We start from the raw sequence: 7,352 nt of genomic DNA on the forward strand, positions 1-7,352 counted from the left end.
GGGGGCCGGGGCACCTCTCTCCAGGTGGTGGGGGCCGGGGCACCTCTCTCCAGGTGGTGGGGGCCGGGGCACCTCTCTCCAGGTGGTGGGGGCCGCGGCACCTCTCTCCAGGTGGTGGGGGCCGCGGCACCTCTCTCCAGGTGGTGGGGGCCGCGGCACCTCTCTCCAGGTGGTGGGGGCCGCGACACCTCTCTCCAGGTGGTGGGGGCCGGGACACCTCTCTCCAGGTGGTGGGGGCCGGGACACCTCTCTCCAGGTGGTTGGATTGGGGCACCTCTCTCCAGGTGGTGGATTGGGGCACCTCTCTCCAGGTGGTGGGGGCCGGGTCACCTCTCTCCAGGTGGTGGGGCCCGGGTCACCTCTCTCCAGGTGGTGGGGGCCGGGTCACCTCTCTCCAGGTGGTGGGGGCCGGGTCACCTCTCTCCAGGTGGTGGAATTGGGGCACCTCTCTCCAGATGGTGGGATTGGGGCACCTCTCTCCAGGTGGTGGGGCCGGGGCACCTCTCTCCAGGTGGTGGGGCCGGGGCACCTCTCTCTAGGTGGTGGGATTGGGGCACCTCTCTCCAGGTGGTGGGGGCTGGGACAGCTTGTCCAGATAGTGGACCCCAGGACACCTCTCTCCAGATGGTGGCAATGCTTCGCTGTAGGTCAGTGCAGGGGTCAACTTGGAAGCTCGACACAGTTCAAGCTCCGCTGCATCTCTGAGCCACATGGTCTAAGTGGCAGAGCAGCCCCTGTGGTCCTTGGCCAATAGCAGGCCTCCTTTTGTTTCAGGTTAGCACCCCCAAATGAGGCAAAGGTTGCCTCCCAGATAACATGGGACTTAGAGTACTAGGCATCATGTCTGTTTCTTCGTGGTAGAAGGGACTGCAGGTAGCCACTGGGCTTGTGCTTGGGACGGGAAGGACTGCTGGGTCCCTGGAAGTGTGTGGGGCGCCAGTCCCAGGTGTTTGGCTTGCAGATGTTCTAGGGAGGGGTTGGGGGCAGGGGCTACTTTCTGCTCAGCGAGTCCAGCTCACATGATGCCACCCACGAACGGGCAGTGATGTCCCTGCAAGGGAGGTGATGTGGGTCCCCGTCACCAGAGGATGACTCTGAGCGGGGAGCCGACGTCCCTGGAGGGAAGGAAGAGAAGGCGAGTTGTTGACCTTGCCGTTGAAAGCAGAGTCTTCGATGGTCTTCACTCTCGGGCGTGGAGACAAAGTCTTTCCCTATGAATCGCTGCCCACGAGGCCGCCAGGGACGTGTGGATTTGCTGCTCATTGAAACCACGTCAGGAGCAGAAGTTACAGTGTCACTATCTGGTTATTCTTACAGTAATTCCCTGTCCTGCAGAATCCACCTGCCTTCTGCACAGGCCAGATCAGGGAGGGAAACGGGGCTGCGTGGAATTGCCAGCCCCTCCGTCTCCAGGTCGTCGATGGAAGCACTAATCTCTGTCATTCCCCAGGGAGGCAGGACCGATTTTGACTGTTTTCCTGGGTAGAGGCAGCTCTGTGGCCTCCATCTGGCCTTTTCCAACATGAGAGCCCTCACCCCATGGTTCAGGGGACCAGTGTGGGATTCTGAGAAGGTCTGTGCCATGGTGCATTCCGGAGCCGGGGAGTAGCCACAGCGGGACTCCAGGTCACTGGCCTCACCGAGAGACACACCTGAGCCGAAGCTCCACGTCTCCTGACTTCCACAGCCCCTGCTCTTCCCGGCAGACCACGGTGGTCAGGGGCAGGGCACAGCCACTCCCAAAAAGCCTGGCTGGCTGTGTCTCTGCCTCTCTGTCTCCCGGTCCGTCTCCCTCTGGGGACTGGTTCAGAATGGAAATGGCGGGGTGGCCACAGCCCTGCTGTGAGGGTCCCAGGCGTCTCCTTGTGGGCTGAACAAACGCACAGGTTGAAGCCCTAAGCCTGTGTGATGGCGTTTGGGGGTGGCACCTGGGAGGTCGGATGAAGTCTTGAGGGTGGGGCCTCCAGGAAGGGGTCTCTGCCCTTATCATAGGGGAGCCCAGAGCTCATGGACCCTCTCCCCTCAATTCTCTCCCCCAGCCCCTCTTTCTCTCTCCCCCGTCTCTCTCTCCCATCTCTCTGTCTCCCCCTCTATCTGTGTCTCTCTCCATCTCTCTCCCACCCCCCACATGCGCACCCAAGGAGAGGCCGCCACACGGGGAGATGGAGCCCACGTGGGGCAGCGCCCTCCTAACCTGACCGTGCGGGCTCCCCAATCTCAGGCTTCCCGCAGCCAGAAAGGCGTGAAGATTCGTTCCTGTTCTGCGGTATTTTGTGACGGCAGACTGAGCTGATTGACACAGGCCTAGAGTGTTTTCGATGACACACATCAGGGGAGGCTTCAGCGGGCAGCCCCCAGTCTGGGGCGCCAGACAGATGAGCAGCTCCGGGTTTCTGCGGTGGAGCCAGGCTGACCCTGCATGGCCGCACTGCCTGTTTCTGTGGCCACACCCACCTGTCTGTAGCCATGAGGTGCCACCCCCAACCCTGCCATGCTGGGGGCCGGCAGAGACCCCGTTTCCAGGGCCCACTGCTACACCCTGGACCCCCTCATGTGTGCCTTTCACCATAGGGAGGAGCGGGCATGACAACATGTCAGTTTCTCATTTTAAGAGACGAATGGACCTTATTTTTGGAGGGCTTGAGAGTCACAGAAGTGAGAGAGCTTCCCCGCCCCCAGCCCCACCAACAGCTGCCCTCTGCGTTCTCACCTTAGTCTGGTATAGTTGTCATAAGTAATGAACCAATGTTGACACATTGTTAACTAAGTCAAGTCACACTCTGCTCAGATTTGCTCACATGCTTTCCCTGACGTCCCTTCCGTGTCTGGACCACGTTCCTTGGTGCCCGGGTGGGTCCGCCGGCCCCCAGCCCCGTCCACACGGCGCTCTGGAAGGACAGGGAGGGCCCGGGAGGGACTCTGCCTCTGCTGAGGGGCGGTGTCTATGCCATTGATTTAAATTCCTCTCCCCCATTTACGAATGTATGTTGTCACTTATTTGCATCGCTGTGGACGCGTAGCTATTTACGGCACGCTTGGTTAGGACGCAGAATTCATTAGTCCTGTCGCTCACACACCAGGAGTTCACTCAGTTGGACCCTGGGTCCACGGGCATATTTACATCGTGCACACGTGTGTGTGGTGTGTATGTGTGGCGGTTGGTGTATCTGTGTTTGGTGTGTGTGTCCATGTGGATGTGTATTTGTGTGCATGTGTACACATGTGTGCAGGTGCATGTATTTGTATGTGGTGTGTGCATATGTGTTTAGTTTATGTGTGTATGTGCGTGTGGATGTGTATGTGATGTGTGTATGCTGTGTGTGTATGTGTGTGTGGTGTGTGTAGGGGAGTGTGTGGATGTGTGTACTGTGTGGATGTGTATGTTTATGTTTGGTGTGTGTATGTGTGTACACGCTTATGTGTGTATGGGTGTACAATGGTGTGTGTGCATGTGTGTATATGTGTGCATGGTGCTTGTGTTGTATGTGTGTATGTGTATATGTAGTGTGTGTATAGTGTATGTGTGGTGCATATTTGTGTATATGTATGGGTATGTACGGCGTGTGTGGCACGTGTGTGGTGTGAGGAAGTATGTGTATGTGCATGTGGTGTGCACGTACATGTGTGGTGTGTATGGTGTGCGTGTGGTGTGTATATGTGTCTGGTGTGTGCATATGTGTGGTGTGGCTCCACGGTGTGAGTATGTATGTGTGTGGTGTATGTATGGCTGCATTGGGTGTGTGGTGTGTGAGTATGTGTGTGGTGTGTATGCATGCATGTCTACGTGTATGGGGTTCTGGTATGTGCGTATGGATGCAGATGTGTGTTTATATATGTATGGTGTGTATGTGATGTGTGTATGTATGTGGTGTGTGTGTCAGTGTGTGGTGTATGTGTGTCTGTGTGTGTGTGATGCATGTGTGTGTGGTATATTTGTGGCAGTGTGTTGGGTGTGTAGTGTGTATGTGTCTATGTGTGTGTGGTCTGTGTGTATGTGCAGTGTGTGTGGGGTATATGTGTGCATATGTGTGGTGTGTGTATATGTGTGTGGTGTGTAGGGTGTATATGTGCATATATGTGGTGTGTGTGTATGTGTGTATATGTGTGTGCTGTGTGTGGTGTATGTGTGTATATATGTGCAGTGTGTGTATATATATACATACAGACATCACATACACAGCATACATATACAAACACATACACACCTGCATCCATACACACACACCACAACCCCACACACATAGACATGCATGCATACACACCACACACATACTCACACACCACAAACCCAACACAGCCATACATACACCACACACATACATGTGTGCCTATGTGTGTTGTGTGGTGTGTGTGATGTATGTATGTGTGGTGTGTGTCTATATGTGTGTGGTGTGTGTGGGGTATGTGTGTGGTGTGTGTGCGGTATATGTGTGCATATGTGTGGTGTGTATGTGTGGTGTGCGTGATGTATGTGTGTGATGTGTGTGGTGTATATGTGTGCATATGTGTGCATATGTGTGTGGTGTGTATGTGTGGTGTGTGTGTGTGCGTGGTGTGTGTATATGTGTGTGCATGGTGCTTATGTATGAGTGTATGTGTGTATGTATGTGGTGTGTATATGTCTGCATGGTGCATGGTTAATGTGTATGTATGTGGTGTGTGTGCATGGTGCATGTGTGTATGTGGTGTGTGTGGTGCGTGTGTCTATGTGTGTGTCTATATGTGTGTGTGGTGTGTATGTGTGTATATGTGCGTGGTGTGTGTGTATGGTGTGTGTATATGTGTGTGCATGGTACTTATGTATGAGTGTATGTGTGTATGTATGTGGTGTGTATATGTCTGCATGGTGCATGGTTAATGTGTATGTATGTGGTGTGTGTGCATGGTGCATGTGTGTATGTGGTGTGTGTGGTGCGTGTGTCTATGTGTGTGTCTATATGTGTGTGTGGTGTGTATGTGTGTATATGTGCGTGGTGTGTGTGTATGGTGTGTGTATATGTGTGTGCATGGTACTTATGTATGAGTGTATGTGTGTATGTATGTGGTGTGTATATGTCTGCATGGTGCATGGTTAATGTGTATGTATGTGGTGTGTGTGCATGGTGCATGTGTGTATGTGGTGTGTGTGGTGCGTGTGTCTATGTGTGTGTCTATATGTGTGTGTGGTGTGTATGTGTGTATATGTGCGTGGTGTGTGTGTATGGTGTGTGTATATGTGTGTGCATGGTACTTATGTATGAGTGTATGTGTGTATGTATGTGGTGTGTATGTGTCTGTGCATGGTGAATGTGTGTATGTACGTGGTGTGTGTGCATGGTCCATGTGTGTATGTGAGTTTGTGGTGTGTCCATGGTACATGTGTGTGTATATGTGTGTGATGTATGTATGTGTGTGGCATATGTGTCTATATGTGTGTGTGGTGTGCATGTGTGTGTATATGTGTGTGGTGTGTGGGGTATATGTATGCATATGTGTGGTGTGTGTGTATGTGTGTGGTGTGTGTGATGTATGTATGTGTGGTGTATAGGGGTATATGTGCGGTGTGTGTGTATGTGTGTGTGGTGTGTGCATATGTGTGCATGGTACTTATGTATGAGTGTATGTGTGTGTGTGGTGTGTGTGCATGGTACAAGTGTGTATGTGAGTTTGCGGTGTGTCCATGGTATGTGTGTGTGTTTATGTTTGTGGTGTGTATGGCGTGTGTGTGTATGTGTGTGTGAGTGTGTGTGGTCCATCGTTGTTTTTCTGAGCACCTCCTTACTTTCTGGCACTGCAGGATCCTCCAGACCCATCTTGCATTTTTCCTGCCCCAGTCCTGGAATCAGCCACTTCCCTGTGGGGCTCTGGTCCCTTAGGACACAATGGCACTAGGAAGGGAAGATCTGGGTGCCACGTGTGTTCACGGCTGCTGGGGTGTGATTTCCCTTCATGGTCTCTTGCAGATAAAACAAATACATGTGTGTGTACTAACGTGTGTGTGCGCTAATGTGTGTGCGCTGTGTGTGCACTAACATGTGTGTACTAATGTATGTGTGTACTAACGTGTGTGTGCACCCACCTGCACATATTTTTGTTTGTATTCACCTGTGTCTGTGTTAAGTTAAACAGGAACCCTCACAGATGCCTCCAGTCCCTGCCCATCACCCCCGGGATGGTCAGCTGCCTCCCCTCCTTGTCTGCAAACTCCCCTCTGAGAGCGAGGGATGGGGCCCCGCCATCCGCCACCTACTGCTTTAGCTGTCACTCCCGGTGACATCAGAATCTTCAACCCGTAGCCCTGTGGGAAGCAACTTCATCAACCAGAGCACACTGCAGGTGTGCAGCCCCGAGTCTCACAGGCTCCACTCACTTCCGGAATTAGGTAGGCAAGCACCTTCCCGCCCTCAGCGAGGTGATTCATCCGTTCACAGCGTCACGTTCTTCTGTCACATCCTCCCTCCCTCCCTCCTTTCTCTTTCTTTCTTTTCTTTTTCTTTCTTTCTCTTTTTCTTTCTCTTTTTCTCTCTCTCTTCTTTCTCTTTCCTTTCCCTTTCTCTCACTCTCTTTCTTTCTCAGTCTCTCTCTGTCACCAGGCACCAGCTGGAGTGCAGTGGTGTGATCTCGGCTCACCGCAACCTCCGCCTCCCTGGTTCAAGCAATTCTCCTGCCTCAGCCTCCCGAGTAGCTGGGCCTACAGGTGCGCGCCACCATGTCCGGCTAATTTTTGTGTTTTAGTAGAGAGACGGGGTTTCACCCTGTTGGCCAGGATGGTTTCGATCTCTTGACCTCATGATCCGCCCACCTCGGCCTCCCAAAGTGCTGGGATTACAGGTGTGAGCCTCCACGCCCGGCACATTCTACATTCTTTCTTGGGATTCCCTGCCCTCCTAAATTATTATTCAAAAATTTTGAGGCTGGGTGTGTTGGCTCATTCCTGTAATCCCCACACTCTGGGAGGCTGAGGCTGGAGAATTGCCTGAGCCCACGAGTTCAACGCCAGTCTGGGCAAATGATGAGATCCCATCTCTACAGAAAATACAAAAATTAGCCAGGCGTGGTGGTGCCCACCCGCAGTCTCCGCTACTGGGGAGTCTGAGCTGGGGATACTGCGTGAGCCCAGGAGGTTAAGGCTGCAGTGATCCTGCCACTGCACTCCAGCCTGGGAGACAGGGCAAGACCTTGTCTCAAAAATAAAGTAAAGTAAGGCCGGGCGTGGTGGCTCACGCCTGTAATCCCAGCACTTTGGGAGGCCGAGGCGGGCGGATCACGAGGTCAAGAGATCAAGACCATCCTGGTCAACATGGTGAAACCCCGTCTCTACTAAAACTACAAAAAATTAGCTGGGCATGGTGGCGCGTGCCTGTAATCCCAGC

This window comes from Cebus imitator, unplaced genomic scaffold (assembly GCF_001604975.1).
Source record: "Cebus imitator isolate Cc_AM_T3 unplaced genomic scaffold, Cebus_imitator-1.0 Scaffold384, whole genome shotgun sequence".
In the NCBI taxonomy this organism is placed as follows: domain Eukaryota; kingdom Metazoa; phylum Chordata; class Mammalia; order Primates; family Cebidae; genus Cebus; species Cebus imitator.